This window comes from Rhododendron vialii, chromosome 6a (assembly GCF_030253575.1).
Source record: "Rhododendron vialii isolate Sample 1 chromosome 6a, ASM3025357v1".
In the NCBI taxonomy this organism is placed as follows: Eukaryota; Viridiplantae; Streptophyta; class Magnoliopsida; order Ericales; family Ericaceae; genus Rhododendron; species Rhododendron vialii.
In genome coordinates, this window is record NC_080562.1 from 39,004,132 (window position 1) to 39,020,240 (window position 16,109).

Below are 16,109 nucleotides of genomic sequence, written 5' to 3' on the forward strand. Positions count from 1 at the left end.
TTTTTTTTTTTTTTTGCACACAGAATATAATGAATGTTGGCGTGCTATGTGTTGGGGTTTTCCCACGTCGTTGAATGGACTTGGAAAATGGAAAGAAAAAGTTAATTAGCTTTGGACAGTGGAGAGCATTTGATGCGTTTAGTCAATGGCAGTATGTGACTTTACATTGGGTGCTCCAAAGGTCTCCTTCAAGAACCTTCTCGTTGTGCTTTATATATTGTTCATCTCTGCATATGGGTTCTGGCAGACCGAGAGCACAAATAAGAAGAGATATATAGTGTGTGTGAGAGGGCAGCTCCTTCGAGAGTTGCCGGGTATACTGGTCGTGAGGTGAGAGGAGAATAGATGCAATGACGGATCCAAGAATTGAAGACAAGAGGGGCACTATATGAATCACAAGTTTGAAAAAAAAAATTCCCAATCAAGCACAAAACTATTTTAAGTCCAAGTTTTAGGGGTTGTAGAGATGTGTTTTTTTTTTTAGGGAAATGATATTGGCACTCCAAAAATTGATGCAGGCACTCCAAAATTAGTGTAATTCCAAAGCCACTTTCTTTTATTTTTTGGAGTGCCTGCATCAATTTTTAAAGTGTCAATATCATTTCCTTTTTTTTACTATATTCAAAATCACAAATTCACTTCACATGCAAACAACATATATTTGAAGATATCTAAAACATAAGATGAAATGCCTAGCAATTAAAATAGGAATCAAAGTTGTAAATCTCACAAAACACATATAATTAATAGATTTTGAAAAATAAACACAGACAATAGAATGATTGACCGTAGATGCATGATCGGGACAAAGAGTTATTTTTCATGGAGAAAGTTAAACACATTGATTAAGGAATTATTTTCATATTTTTGAGAATTTCTAAATGTTAATGGGGCACCAAGTACAATTTTTAGGGGTTCAATGAAATAATATTATATACTAAAATTGGGGTAAAATCACAAAAAATGAAAAGTTTAGGGGGTCACTTGACCCTTCTGGTTCAACGTGCATCTGCCCCTGAATAGATGTGAGAGAAAAATGGAGGTATGAGAGTGAGTAAAAATCCTTGTGAAAAGTCATGGTATCAGGACTCATGAGCTCAATAGTAAACTCTCTCTCTCTCTCGGACTAGCCGATGGGGACGAACCACGTAATTCTTGTGTGTCTCTTTTGCGTGTGTATATTTTTGTTATGCTTCCGTTGCGGGTGAGGTCGGAAATTTCCCAACACTATTAGAAATTTAGATGCTAGTTAAATATGAACCCATGGTCACTCACTTACTTTGCGTGAGAAGAGCCTTAAGAACATGTGACCCGTACGTGTCCCCTGATTAGAAACAAGATTTAATACTTCAAATTCAGTTTTAATTGCCAGAACATAATTATCCTTTTCGAAATTATATAGATGATTCAATTAGCGAAGGCAACACCGATTACGATTTCTTGTATGTGTCATCATCAATTTGTGATATAAAATGTTTATTTTGGCCAACATATCAAACGATTTTTCGGATTGTGTGGATTTTAAATGCCACAATCAAAACGAATTATACTGGTTAAATGTCAAATACTCTTACCGTCACTTTTTAAATGTCCATCGTGGTTCTATGTGCTATTGGAGTATCAGAAAAATCATCAATAACTCTTTTCCAGAGCAAAGAAAACCTAATAAATTTAAGATTTCTCATCATATCATTGTCAAAGTTAAAAGTACTTAAAAGTTGTGAACTTAAAAGTACTTGGCCAACATGGAAGAAATCTTGAAAATGGACATATGATAACATCCATTATCGGATGTCTAGGCACAATAACATAATACTATAAGAGTAGATATGACAGAAAGACACGTATAATACTGGGAGCCGACCTTACCCAGAAAGTGTGCAGGTTCTCTTGTAGCAATCAAAATGGTCGATCAATCAGACCATGGAATTGGAGTTTGGTATCCCGTGATTGTGCCTAGACATCCATTATCGGATGTCTAGGCACAATAACAATAACAATAACATAAGAAAAGATATGACAGAAAGACAAGTATGATACTGGGAGCCAACCTTACTTGAAAAGTGTGCAGGTTACCTCGTAGCTAGGGGTGTTCAAGAAAACCATCCGAACCGTAAAACCGGTCCGATCCGGACCGAATCGTCCTATTAGGTCTGGTTCTATGGTTCTACGGTCAGGTTATGGTTCCAAAAAATTAAGAACTGTTAATTTTGGTTCAGTTACTGGTTTTCAATTAAAGAACTGTGGTTAGAACCGGACCGGACTGTTCAAAACTAATATATATATATACACACACATACATATAATTATATAAAAATAAATATGTGTATAATTTGGTAGGTTAATCTCTTTCTCTCTAAACTTACTTTATTTAGAGATGAAATCTCATTTGTTAGGAAAGTTTTTATTTTATTTCTTCTTTTTTTTATTCTAATAGATTACCTTCCTATTCTTTCAATTCTTTGCAACCTTATTTAATGGATTAGTCTTTATAATTTCAATCTCACGTCTCTCTTTCTCACACACCGAAGATAGATTTGGATGCTAATTGGATAGAATCGGAACTGGAACCGAACCAAAACTGGACCGGTTTTGCGGTTTGGTTCTGGTTAGGTTCCACTCATATATTGGTTAGGTTTTGGTTCCCAAATTTCTAAAGCCATTTGAAATGGTCTGGTTATTAATTTTCTAGAGAACCGGACCAATCCGGACCGTGTACACCCCTACTCGTAGCAATCAAAATGGTCTATCAATCAGACCATGGAATTGGAGTTTGGTATCTCGTGATTTTTGGGATTGTGTAGATTCTTTTTTAAAAAAAATATCAAAACGAATCTTGCCGGCCAAATGTCTTTATTTAACTTGGATATAAGAATTGGAGTTTGGTAGCTCTAGGATTGTGATTAAACTGTAGTAAAAACTAGAATTGTTTGCTGCAATAAAAAAGAGCTGAAAATCAGCTTCCAAAGTATCGCGCATATCTTTCCTACGTATCAATTTGATTTGTACAGGGCTTGAAATTAACAATCCAACGTATCGCATATCTTTCCTAGCTAGGTATATGCTGTTTTTTTTGTTGAACAAGTCTTGGTATATGCTGAATCTCGACCATATTTGGTCCATGCGTAAAAATTCCCTGAGAGACCGATTATCTCCATAATACTAGAACAGATCGAAATTTTAAAATGTTCAACGATATAAACGAGAACCACCTTTACGTTTGTCCGACTACTATTTTCTATAGAGATTGTAGCCGCACGATAAAAAAATCATCATAAAAATAATGAAAACGAGTCCAAAATAACAAATCTTTATGACTTCATCTCCTCTCATTTTTACACGCTTTCTTTACAAGGTTTTTTTTTTATATTAAAAAAAAGGGAATTGTCATGACCAAATCTTCTCGCTGTCTCTCTGCCTTGATTTATTTGTCTTAACACGTGTTACGACCGAAAACGTTCAGGGAACAAACAACGTATACCCTGACGATAGGGAACATTGAGCAAGTATGGTTGAAAGGGCGTGCCAAGACCGTGTCGTAATCTAAACAAAAAGAGGACCGTAGTTCCCTACTTTTGACTTCCGTGCACACAATTGCGTCACAATCCATTGGAAAAGGTCGTGAAAATTTGATTCAGTGATGCTTTGCTCGTGAAGGACTTAACAATTCAATGAATAACAATAATTAAACAAAAAACAAATCTAATGCCACTTGTATTACCGTAGATAAAGTGACAAAAGTACATGAACTAGAAAGAAAATAAACTAGAGCTCTCTATATCGGAATTAAGAGCCTTTCATGAAAGGAAATAAAACAAAGTTGTGAAAAACTGAAGTGGTAAAAGCTGAGAAGCTAAGATAATTAACTAAAATTTGAATATCGAGGCTCGGAGCTTTGGCCTGCAGATAAGGCTTTAGTAATAGCGATCCACGATCCAACTCGTACCAACAGCACGACACAAAGCACACGGTACGGGAATAAATGGATTGGGCAGCACGGTACGACCCATTCGACATCTCTACCTGCCCCTAATCATGTGTAACTGTATCCGATAATCCAGGGACATGATGCTACTAGGCAGGGACCCAATCAACTTGCAATCAACGGCCTTGCGCGATCAACCAAAACACGCCTGGCCCAACCAGAATGAGGCCCAAATGAGTCTGCTTCTGACAAGCTAACCTAATGGGCCATACTACCAAATGACAGCCCAACGACTTTGTCAAAAACGGATGTAAACAACAAGAAAGCAAATATTCTTGCTTAATATGGGTTTAAGAAGAATTGTCCCTTTCATGGACCAACAAAAATACTTAAAATCTATTTGAGTGGAGTTCACAATTGTTTGAAGAGAAATTTTATTGAATTCGATATTAACATGTACATAGGCTCTTGTATTTATACAAGAGTGGAATCCTAAAATATGGAAACAAAATCAAATCCTATACTATGGAAAAATAATCAAACCCTTGCTTCTAATCAATTACAATCGATTCTATCAACTATAATCTATCACAATATTTTCATTATCCTAACATCCTCCTCAAACTTAAGTAGGTTTACCGACTTGAGTTTGAAAAAACCCCCTAGAGAAACCAAGAACAACCAAGCCAAGCCAAGCCAAGAGAAACCAGGAGAGAGAAACAATCAGGAAAGCCAAGAGCTAGGAGAACAGCGAGGAAGAAAACCATAAGAAATCAATAAAAACCGAAAAACAAATAAGCCAGTAATCGAAAAGCCATGAGCGTTGGTGGGTGTAGGCAACTGAAAAGCGTGGAGAAGATTGACAAAGTAACTAAGTGCCCGGCGGACGACAACGAGGCTTAGGCCGCCAGGAGCGAATATCCACAGTGCCTAGATCTTATAGCTCTGATATTATGTTGAATATGAGAGAATAAATGTTTTATTGAATTTCATGATAAAACTATGCAAGCCTCTATTTATACAAGGGGAGGGAGTCTAACTATGTAAGAGAATCATTCTAATTATAATGAAATCGTAATCAATTACAATCAAAATAAAATCAAGGGAATCATATAATATCGTAATCCTATCAGGACATGATTATGATATTATATGATTACTATATTCGAACAGTTTTTATCAGCAAAAAAGTCCAGTCATAAAATTAAAAGTCTCGGTGGAGCTCCGAATCCTTCGTTAGTCAGAGTGGATGCGTGTTTTAGGCACGGGCATTTGCTAATCTATAATGTTATCAAACAGTCTTGACAGAACACAATACATTTCAGTCAAAACAACCGCATCCACTTAGAAAGAGTTCTGTCATTGGAATTGCTCTTCATGTACTCTTCCTTGTATTCTGTAAATGTGGCCACTAACTCATCATAGTCTGGAAGCTTCGGGTGCACGTAGCTTAACCGAGGCTTCGAGTCTTCGTTCCATTCGAGTCTTCTTCCGTTATAAGTCTTGCTCCTTGAAAGGCCTTCTTTGATCAACATGGTTTGATCACTCATTTGGTTCTTGTAAAGCGATCCATCGTGTTGTCCATACGCCGCGTCTGTTTTGATTGAAGCACCGCGTCTCTGGGCTAAATTCTTCTTCACATTATTATTACCCTTAGAGCTCACAGTCCTATTCTGTGAACCCAAACCCTTAGCCACATTCCTCCCATTGACATCTTCAGTCCTTGATGACTCGTCTTTAGGGTCATCGAGGTAGACAGTCGACGTGTCTTGAATTGGAGGTGAACTTTCTGATGAAATATCATTAGGATCACACCGTTTTGAAATCAAATTCCTGGAACCCGACTTGGAAATTTTCTACCCAATTCTCCACACCATATCCTTGATTTTTGAAGCTTGCCTTTGATGCTTCCCGTTGCTATCCCTAACATCTCCGATTCTCGAATCCAAAGATTCATATTGTGGCACAAAGTTCTCTTGACTTATTTGATCAGGCTGCAGGCATAGAGTGCACTCTTTGGCTATTTCGCTGGTCATTTGAAGCTTCACATCATCAGATACGGAATTAAAACCTAGGTTGTATTTTATCTGGGAGTTCACAAAATTCCCAGGTTGTAATTCCACATTGACTCTCTCAAACTCATTACCGAAATGTTTTCTGAACAGAGATCTTATCCGGTTCAACTCTGGCAATTCGCCACATCTTGAGGCAGCAAATACCAAACTCGAAACTGCTTCAACAACTTCATGAGACAACTTACTGCAGCCATCAACCAAGACACAAGAACAGTCATTAAGTACCACAAATTCAAAAAACGCGATGAATCAGAATGCCACAATGCATACCTCCGGCTGCCAATTTTACGGAGATTGGCATGGAACGTTTCATAGTAGATATCGATTTGATTGTATGCGGATAAAATACACTGGTCATTATGCAGTTGGTCGACCTAGATTTTTAAGACAAAAGATTTTAGAATGTCAAGAGATTGCATGAAATGGAAGTACTTTTCTATGTGTAGCTGAAGTGAGAACTTTTACCCTGGCTAAAACATCATCATGTTGGCCAAACATGAGGAGTTGAGCGATATCGGCTCGTGATTGCCTTGTAATTGCCTCCCTTCTGTTTTTCTGAATCAACAGTTGGCTTCGAGCTCGGTTGATCAAGCTTTGGCTGATGAACATTACCATGCATACAACTGCTTAGGTGATTGTAAGTGCTTAAGAGTCTTGTTTTCTTTTTTTCACGTGAACATTGACATAGAAGAAAAAGAAATAAATAGAGTTGATGAGTATTAGAATTCATATAAATGCTATTTATTTAACAAATCTGTTTGGTTAATACAAGTTGATTTTCTGATATGTAAAATCAAGAAAACATAACCAGTCTCCAATAGCTACTCAAATGGGCAGTTTGTTTAGATCAGTAATTATTTGCACTACTTGAAAAAGAATTAAGGGCCTGTAAAAGTATGAAATCAAAACAAGCTATGTGCAGGCAGATCTGCAGTCTAATTTTGTGCTTCTCCATGAAATTGACGTATACAGGCGCAAAATACAGAGAAACGATAGGTACACAACCACCAACCACAACCCACTCACTTGCGTGTAGGGCCCAGCCAGTGTGGGGCACGCATATATGTGAGAGAGTTGGAGTTGGAGTTTTTAGCGGTGGTCGTGTGCGTAGCACTGCTGGCAAAACATTTACGGACATAAAAAGTGGAATATAGAACTGGAGAAACAGAAGAGTTAGTAATGTCTAGCACCAAACGAAACAAGGAAACGTAGAAGAAAAGGAAAAAAGTTGGTATTATGTACTATGCCTTAATTTACCACTTTAGTTGAGAAGTGCCATGCATGCACCTGTGATGTTCAACAAGCCACCAAAATGTAATACCTTTATAGATATCACAGGGAAAATTTTCACAATACCCCCACAAACTTTGACCTTAATTTCTAATAGACATCCAAATTTTGTTAAAACTTCAATTACACGCCTAAACTTTGACCTTAATTTCTCTCTCATCTCTCTCTGTTTCACCACACTCAAGAATCACGTGTTATTGTTTTTCTTTTTCTTCTTTTTAAACAGCAACAATTCGTATGAGGTTGCTTCTTCAGTTATGTTATGTATTGGACTTTAGGTTGGGGTTATTCACCAAGAACAAGAATATGTCCTTTTTGTTTTGATAAATTGGAAGTGGGCAGACATCATTTTAAGACAACGAGCGCTATGTCACGACTCACGTGTTATTTAACTATATTTTATTTATCGGCAGCTCACGTGTTATTGATTATTGGAGTGCGTGTTTGCGAGATTTTTTTCCTTCAGATTTTTATATTTTAGTTTTTCAAAATCACTTTGGAATGTTTACCAAAATTTCTAGATTATGGATTCTCTGATAAGCAGATTCTAGAGATTCTAAAAAGCTAAAAAAAGAATGAAATTTCTCAAAATTTCAAATTTGTGTTTGAGTAGCTTTTTGGATTTCGCAAAACAAATTTTCAAAAAAAAAATGAAATTCTCATAATCTTGTAGTTGTAACAAAACAGATTTCTCAACCTCTATTAAAATTCGGAATTTGAAATTTGCAGCAAAATTTGAAGCTAAAATTTAAAAAACAAGTAGATAGAAGCGTTAACAAATTGGCAAAATCAATGTTATATATCCCTATAATATTCGCCCACTTATGGGGACCTAAGGACCCTATAGTGTAGGGGTGTAATGAGACTGAAGTGTAACATGTTATGCCTATATGTGCTTCTCGTCGCAACCTAACCTCTCAGAAATAGGTTTGCACCCCAAGCGTAGGGCTAGGTCGTTGAAAGCATAATAACCGGTAAGACCGGAATCGTTCCCACAGAGAAATCTTCTTTAGCGAATTTGGATTAGATGTTGCGTAGAGAGTTGTGGCATTCAAGCGGCCAACTTTGGTGTTTGATTTGAATAACGAAATTTAAACTTGAAATTAAACTAGATTAGAAATGGTCGAGTCAAAGGGATTGATTTACCCACGACTTAGCTATCAAACGGTTCCTTCATCTAACTCATGAGTGAACCGAAACCGTCCGGATTCCACTAGAAGAATTAAAAGCTGAAGACTACTTATAACTTAATTCAAAGCTCTAATTCAAATTGAACTCATTTAACGCAAGTGAGAGACGAAAAAAGATCGTTCGCACGCGTAGGATTATCAAGCTCGTAGCACAAGGCGATAAACTTCATTGATCAAAGAAGCCACCAACCCCATGATCAAAGCTAGAAATCATGGGTTTAATTCATTCAAAACCTTGAGATTAAGCTAAAGTTAAGAGAAACCATTTAATGGACTAATCCATAGGGTGAACCTCACCCCATGACTGAACCGATTAACTACTCACTCATAATAAAAAGACTAGAAAGCATGCTAAGAAAGGTAAACATGATTAACCGATAGAATTGAAAACAAACTTGATTTATATAGAGATCTCACTAGTGGCTACAACATTAACAAACGAGAATTAATCATCCAACCACTACTTACTTGAGTTGTTGAGGAATTGAATGCAAGAACTTGAAGGCAATAACTAAGGAGCTCTAGAACATAAAAGACTTAAAGTGTAAAAGAGTACATAATGGCCAATAATGGCTTACAAAGCTATTTAAAGGCCACACAAATCAGCCATACAATGGACCAAAAGGTCCCTAAAATATCCCAAAAACATACTAGAAGTAGAAACTTTCTATTAATAGAAGGTTGAAATGTTCAGCACAAAAAGCTGCTGGCCGAAGGGCATTGGTACCAATACCTAAAAAATGAGGTATTGGTACCAATCCAACTGTCTTCTAATTCGGCATGATGGTACCAATACCTAAAAAATGAGGTATTGGTACCTCTGTGTGAAAACAGCAGAACAGGGTCAGCTTGGGCCATCATGCCTTGTCGTGCCCCGACGGCCTTCCAATGCTTCATTACATGATCAACGAGACTTGGCGGAGGTATGCAATGTGGCCTTGGTCCCACGGATGTCCTCGGAACCATCATTGATGCGCTTGCCTCATTTGTTACACTTTGGCTCACTCCTCGCCAACCTTGACCTCCGGCCAATCTCCGAGGTTTCTTGTGGCACCGTTAGGCTCCGGTGACAATGACCATATGCCGCCGGGCACTTGAACTCTTGGTGACATACCGGAACGTCCCTTGGCGTACAAAATCGCCTTATTAGCACGTTTTTCCTGAAATACACACAAAAATACCTTACGTGCATTATCACATAAAAACGATTACTTAAACATATAAAAGCTACAAATTAGAGGATTAAAGCCCCAAGATTATACAATCTTGGGTGCTAATCACACCCCCCAACTTGAACTTTGCTAGTCCCTAGCAAACATAATATAAAACTTAACAAACTTAAAACTTAACAATCCTTCCGATAACACAACTAAGGAACATGCTCATACCGTATCCAAACTAGCAAGAGTTCAAAAATCACAGTTCATCTATACCACAACTCGCAGCTAGATACAAAACGAATAACTAAGTACAAAGCATGTCCCAAGCAAGTAACAAAAGGCTTGTATTTACATCCAAAGAGAGGATACGCCAATATTGCAAACACACGCACCCACTAGCAGCCATATCCCACAAAAAGTGCTCGAAAAGTAGGCGATAGTGAACAAACATGCTATGCCTCATATGTGGAGAGCACTTTGATTAGAAGCGATAAATAAGCAACTAACAACTATATTAATGAAAGGAAACATGCCACAAACTAACTATGCTAAACATCAAATATTGAATCAACAAGGAATCAAGGCGTACTAAGGATCAACGGAGGACTTCATTAGCATATAATGACCTTGGTTAACAAAGAACGGTTAGCAAAATGGGTGGCGGCCATATCTAGCTTGGTTATCTACCCTTAACCGCCACCGATACCAAAAATTTCCAAGTCAAAGGCTACACGCCGGCCTTACAAAAACTTGCATATCTTTCTAGATAAAGTTCAACTAAAACAAAGACAATAAAAAAAATAAGATAAGAGGTGGGATGTCAACCACCGTACACCCCGACCAAGTAGAGGGATTTTCTAACTCTAGAACCACCGACACTAGTCCTCATCCTCACCACTGTCAACACCATCTCCCTCCTCATCATCTTCTTCGCTATCCTCATCGGTCTCATCCTTCTCTTCTTCCTCATCAACACTACTATCAACCACCGCCTCATCCGGTGGTGCCTCGTAATTCACCTTATCATTTGATTGTTGAGTATGCCAATTTAGCTCGTGTCTAAGCTTCCCAACCTCTCTAGCCAGCTGCATTCTCTCCTTCTTATCCTTGATTTTGATGGGTTAGGGCTTGAACCTTTGAAAACCCTTGTGATTTGTTGAAGAACCATGGTAATTGATGGAGAAGATGCAAGACCTGGGAGTGTTTATGGAAGATTTGGTGGTGTTTGGAAGTATTTTGAGGTTAGGGTTAGGAGTTCTTGGTGGTTATGGAGGTATAGAGAGAGGGAGCCGTGGGTTTAGAAAAGAAAAAGAAGGATCGGGCCTTTTGATCTCCTGGAACTGTCAAGTAACCTTTGGTACCAATACCACAAAATTAAGGTACCAATACCTAACCAACTGTCTTCCACTGGATAGAAATGGTACCAATACCAGGTTTTTGAGGTACCAATACCTTTTGCTGGTTTTCTGCAGAAACTACTTCCTTGGCCATTTCATGCTCCGACTCCTTGTAACTCACCCGAAACACCTCCAAACCATATGCAACATAGTAACACACCTTCCGAACCGCCCTCCGAACATCCGGATCCCTAGGTTAATGAGAAAAATGTAGGACACGGACTAGGATACAAAATAGGACGAGGGGACACTTTTGTGGTTTAATCAATCAAAGAATGCCTTGAATCACTTCCAAAGTACGCCAGAGATTCCATAACCGATTCAACATAGATATCAAACACAACTAGGCATGAACATGAGATTATAAACCTAACTAAGAGTTTAAGACCAAAAATGATGGGATATGGGTAAAACTTACTTAAAAACACACTCAACACCTAGATCACTCATCTTTTAATCATGCAAACGAGTTGAGATGTAGAGAAACACTCAAGATCACATCAAACTCTTGCCATTTAAGAACTCAATGAGCATGCGCCTAGTTATGTTATACCAAAAATTATGTACCACGGAAGGATTGCACTAAAAAAACGAAAAATTTTAACCGAAATAATAAAAGCATATATATAGAATAAATATATCTCTCCCCCCAACTTAAAATGAGCTATGTCCTCATAGCATGGAGAACAACAGTATTAAGAGAGAAAGAACAAAAAAAATCATACCTCCGAGGGAATGTCAACCCCCGTATACCTCGACCAAGTTGGAGGCTTTTGCGTCATCGTCTCCTTTTGTCATACGAACAGCTTCCAAGGCTCACTCTTTCGGCTCTTCCAACGGAACCACAGCTAGTCACACAGGGTCATGGTCAAAGCTTTATTGGACTAACAACCGCGACACGTAATCGCACCCATGCTTAGGGCTCCTGAATGCCGCATTCACTCCAACTTTAGACCCAATCCACCAAGGCTGGTATGGTAGCACGTTCACCCTGCAAAAGACTTAAGCTCGAACTACCTACTAAGAGACAATTGACATTAGAACCGCCCGGCTCGTGTTATCCGGGCGCCAACAAACATATATACAAAAGAAAAATTAAGAAACACCACCCGATTTTCACGCAATCTTACGAGTCATACTTTTCTTCCCGTGTCTCACCGGCGAGGTAAGACATGGGTGGCTATACTAGACCGTCACATTTGTTACATCAACGCCCGAAGTAAAATTTACCGCCTGACCTCGCCAAGCAATTAAGCCCAGCGTTCCCTATGATCGAAACAAAGTGAGACAAGACAGAGCCTAGCGCCAAAGCACGGGAATATCAAGTTTCACCCAAAGACCTAAACTGCCCCCGATAGGGACATATCTGGTGAGCATGGATCGTTAACGGCAAACTACTGCAAAGAAGGACTAATTAAAGCCCGATACAATGATGCATTGATGAAATCTCTTAATGAGAAAAACCCAAAACTAAACAAACATGCAAATATGTACAAGAAACGAAACATTGCCCTTACTAACCGGAGCTGGGCACACGATCCTTTTTTTAGTAGCGGCGTGCGGAGCTACAAATACCCAAGTCAATGGAGGGTACCCCCTACCCGGGGGCCGGGTCCGACAAACAGTTAAGTTCAGCGGTTACGCTTGCGCTCCCCGTGCAAAGTTAGTTCAAAACAAGCTAAGAAACAAGAGCATCAGAATAAATGGGATCGCCCAATTCCTCATCAGGCTCGCCAACTTCAAAATGACCCAGAAACGGCTTAAGTCGTTGGCCGTTAACCTTAAAAACATTCCCACTGGATTCATTCTCAATCTCTATGGCCCCGTGAGGGGCGACAGATTTAACAACATAAGGACCAGCCCAACGGGACCTTAACTTGCCCGGAAACAGATGCAATTTAGAATTGTACAAAAGCACTTTTTGGCCTATTTCAAAGTCCTTTCTAAGAATTGTTTTATCATGCATAGCTTTGACTTTGGTTTTATAAGAACTAGAGCGATCATAAGCATCGGACCTTATTTCCTCGAGTTCATTGAGTTGAAGCTTCCGCTTAGCACCGGCAAGCGGCATGGAGGCATTCATTTTCTTGATCGCCCAATAAGCTTTGTGCTCCAATTCCACCGGAAGATGGCAAGGCTTTCCATAAACGAGCCGATACGGCGACATTCCCAACACGGTTTTGTAAGCAGTACGATAAGCCCACAAGGCGTCGATCAGCCGAAGTGACCAATCTTTGCGGTTTGGATTAACCGTTTTCTCAAGGATGCCCTTGATCTCCCGATTAGCTAGCTCAGCTTGTCCATTAGTTTGGGGATGATGAGCCGTCGATACCTTGTGCACAATGGCATATTTCCTCATCAAAGCCGCAAACGACCTATTACAGAAATGCGTGCCTTGGTCACTGATTATAGCTCTTGGCATCCCAAACCGTGCCAAAATGTACTCTCGGAGAAATTCGACTACAACCTGAGCATCATTGGTACGAGTAAGGATTGCCTCCACCCACTTGCTGACATAGTCGACGGCAAGCAAAATGTAGAGGTAGCCGAATGATGTAGGAAAAGGCCCCATAAAATCGATGCCCCAACAGTCAAAGACTTCAATGATTAGGATGGGATTTTGGGGCATCTCGTTGCGTCGGGTGATCTTGCCCAAAGCTTGACACCGGTCACAAGACCTAGTATACTCGAACGTGTCTTTGAACAAAGAAGGCCAATAGAAACCGCATTGCAAAATTTTAGCCGCGGTTTTCTTGAAAGAGAAATGGCCACCACAAGCTTCCTTGTGGCAAAAGTTCATAATACTCTGATGCTCAGAATCCGGAACACATCGCCGAATAATCTGATCTGGACAGTACTTAAACAAGTAAGGATCATCAAAAGAAAACCTTTTCACCCTTGAAAGAAACTGCTTCCGCTCTTGAGAAATCCAATGTGCTGGAAGTAACCCCGTTACCAAATAGTTGACAATATCTGCGAACCACGGGGTACTTGAGACACCAAAAAGTTGCTCATCCGGGAAAGTATCGATGATTGGAAGTTTAGATGTACGATCCTCAAACTCCAATCGTGACAAGTGGTCGGCCACCACATTTTCCACTCCCTTTTTGTCCTTGATGGTAAGATCAAACTCTTGGAGCAAGAGAATCCATCGAATAAGCCGAGCCTTAGCGTCCTGCTTGGTGAGCAGGTACTTGAGGGCAGCATGATCCGTGTAGACGACAATAGGCGAACCAATCAAGTAGGAGCGGAATTTATCCAAGGCAAAAACTACCGCGAGCAGCTCCTTTTCAGTGGTGGAGTAATTCATTTGAGCATCGTTCAATGTTTTGCTCGCGTAGGAAATAACGCAAGGCTGCTTCTCCCTCCTTTGGCCTAAAACAGCCTCGACAGCGTAGTCACTCGCGTCGCACATAAGCTCGAACGGGAGGTTCCAATCGGGACTTTGCACAATAGGCGGAGTAGTAAGGCGTGACTTAAGCTTCCGAAAAGCTTCCTCACAATCATTCGTCCACTCAAAAGGGACGTCTTTCGAAAGCAGATGGCATAATGGCCGAGAAATAGCACTAAAATCCTTGATAAATCTCCGGTAGAAACCGGCATGCCCGAGGAAGGAACGGACATCCTTGATGCACTTGGGAGTAGGGAGGTTGGCAATGAGATCAATTTTTGACTTATCAACCTCAATGCCCTTCGATGACACGATATGGCCCAACACGATGCCTTGCGTTACCATGAAATGGCATTTTTCCCAATTTAGAACAAGGTTCTTCTCCTCGCATCGTTCCAACACCTTATCAAGATTGGCTAGACACGACTCAAAAGAGTCCCCGAATACCGAGAAATCGTCCATAAAGACCTCAACAATCTTCTCCACCATGTCACTAAAAATACCCATCATACACCTCGAAAAAGTGCCGGGAGCATTGCACAAGCCGAATGGCATGCGCCTATAAGCAAAGGTCCCAAATGGGCAAGTAAACGTAGTCTTTTCTTGGTCAGCCATGGCGACCTCGATATGGTTATACCCTGAGTAGCCGTCTAGAAAGCAATAGAAGGCATGGCCAGCTACCCTTTCCAAAATCTGATCAATGAACGGGAGAGGGAAATGATCCTTACGGGTTACCGCATTTAGCTTGCGGTAATCAATGCAAACACGCCACCCGGTGACGGTCCGAGTTGGAACAAGCTCATCTTGGTCATTCTTTACAACTGTTACCCCCGACTTTTTAGGCACCACCTGGATAGGACTCACCCATTGAGAATCAGCAATTGGGTAGATTATCCCCGTATCCAACAATTTCAACACCTCCGCACGCACTACATCCTTCATAATAGGATTCAACCGTCGTTGTGGTTGGCGCGATGGCTTCACATTATCGTCAAGATAAATGTGATGAGTACAAAGGGAAGGAGAAATCCCTTGTATATCGGCTATAGTCCACCCAATAGCCTTGCTACGCCGCCGTAATAATGCAAGCAACTCCAACTCTTGAAGATTCTCAAGAGTTGAGGATATCACCACCGGAAAAGTTTTGTTGTCGCCAAGGTAGGCATACTTCAAATGGTCAGGTAGGGGCTTCAAATCAAGCTTAGGCGGCTCGACACTAGATGGCAAAGTTTTTCCCTCAATTAGTGGCAACTTCTCAAAGGTAGGAATCCACGGTTCCGCCCCACAAACTTCCTCCTCGTCTAGCAAGGAACAAAGATTCGCAACTTCCGGCGATTCCAAAAAATCGGCTTCCTCGGCGGTAAGACATGCCTCCAAATCATCCTTGGATAAGAGTTCATCCACATGATCTTGAACTAATGAATCGATACAGTTGACACCTTGAACATCATCATCATCTCCCATTTGACTCCCAACGTTGAACATATTGACCGCCATCTTCATATTGCCGAAGGACATGTTCAATAGCCCATTCCGACAATTGATTACAGCATCCGAGGTTGCTAGAAACGGCCGCCCAAGAATAACAGGAGTAGACAATGGCGATGAAGACGTCGGGCAAGTATCCAATACAACAAAATCCACCGGATATACAAATTGATCAACTTGGACCAATACATCT